This window comes from Orycteropus afer, unplaced genomic scaffold (genome assembly GCF_000298275.1).
Source record: "Orycteropus afer afer isolate SDZICR_OR568_19922 unplaced genomic scaffold, OryAfe1.0 scaffold00542, whole genome shotgun sequence".
NCBI classification, from domain to species: Eukaryota; Metazoa; Chordata; class Mammalia; order Tubulidentata; family Orycteropodidae; genus Orycteropus; species Orycteropus afer.
In genome coordinates, this window is record NW_006922129.1 from 872,951 (window position 1) to 874,864 (window position 1,914).

Genomic DNA, 1,914 nt, shown 5'->3' on the forward strand with positions numbered 1-1,914 from the left:
CTTTTTGGCATGCTTGGACCCTGCGTGTAGCCGAGTCTTCATTTGCGGCCTGCTGTATTGCCTGCTGATCTTGGGACCATTTCTGAACTTGAACTGGTGGCCTGCCATGTTGCTTGGTAATCTGGGGACTGTGCCATTTCACTTGTCAACCGTGGGTTTGTCAGCCTCAGCAGCCAGCAGCTGCCTGAGTGAAGAGACGCCTCCAGCTCCCGTGGGCCGGGAGCAAGAGGCAGAGCTGAAGCCCCAAATCAAGGGAACTTCATCCAGCCCCTAGAGCTGTCACTTTGAACTTGGACTTCTAGCCTCCTAAATGGTAAGAGACTAAATCTGTACTGCAGGTGCTCAGTGCCTGGAAGGTTCACTCTCTATTGGGGCAGATGGAAGAATACTGATGGGACCAGAGGTATGTGAGACTGAGAGATACTTTTATTCACTCGTCTTGCAGGACCCTGCTGCTGCTCTCTGCTGCTGAAGAAATTTCCCCTTTCCTTTTATAGTCTCACTACACAAAGTGGCATAGTGCCCAAGTGTAGGTTGCATAAGATGGCATCATTCTAATATAGTGGCAATGTTATATAACTACAAATTAGCATATTCACAGTGAAAGTGGGGAGGGGGTGAGGAACCCTGATACTACTGCTCCATTATTGGAGAGTTCTTGCCTGACACTCCACCCCTTCAAGGTTGCTCGCCTTACAATCTATGCAGCTACAGAGGTCTTCTGGGAGAGGCCCTGGGCGAGGAGGGCTGAGCATTGTATCCATAACCCACAAGAAAAGTATGAGCTAACACAGCCTGCAACAAGGACTCCAAAGATAATGCTTAAAATGAATAGGGTGATTCTCCACCCCTGTGCAAGTGAGTTCCACCAGTCCTTCAAAGGATCTCTTGTTAGATCATCAACAGAATGAGTTTTAACAGCTAAACCATTTAGAGCCATAGTTACATTTTGTTGAGTGTCTGGGATAGAAATGCAGCAATCAGTGTCTAACATAGCACGCACACCTCCTTGGGAGCCAGTTAGTATGCCTAATGCCATGCGATTATCCAGGGGGTTAACCTGCGAAACACTGCCCAACTATCCATGCACACAGCCAGGGGGCCGGGCTCATTCATAATTATCAACCACACTGCCCTCAACTCAGCCCATTGGCTACTTTGTCCCATACTGGCATCATACCATATATTTTTGGTTGCAGGCTGGAAAGCTACAGCCGTCCATTTGGCTGGCTGGCCTCTGCTTGAACCATCTGTGTACCAGGCTTCTGCCCAATTCCTTCCTTAAAAGGGCTTTCCTCTAAATCTTGGGCGGTCACCTGGGATCCCACCAAGGACTCTTCAGAATCAGTGACTGGCCCTAGAAGCTCATGCAACTCAATTCTCAAGGGGCTAGTATCAACGTGCTAGTTGCTATGGGTAGGCCCCACACTTTGCCAGAGCAGGGGTCTGGGCTGTCCCACTGCGGGGTGTATGAACATCTAGCTGTAGGGTATGTAGTGTGGACCACAATGGGGCAGAGCCTGTAGTCGGCCCTACAGCGATCAGGGCTGCATATGTGGCTGCCAGCTGTTTCTCAATGACAGAATACCAGAGCTCGGCTCCCTTCCATAATTCGGACCAAAACTCTACGCCTTGCCTCAGATGCTCCATCTTCTGCCATAGGCCCCACCCCTACCCCTCAGCCCAGTGCTTGGAGGCTGCTTTTTGCTTGGTTGTGGCTCGATATTAAGGACAGGGCCTGAGAAAGGCAGGTCCAGGGCTGGGGGCTGCTTTTTACTTGGGGGTGACTCTATATTAAGGCAGGGGCCTGAGGGAGGCAGGCCTGGGGCTTGGAGGCTGCTTTTCACTTCAGGGTGTGTGTTGGATTGGGTTCTCTAGAGAAACACAAAAACCAGCAAAGTATATATATATATA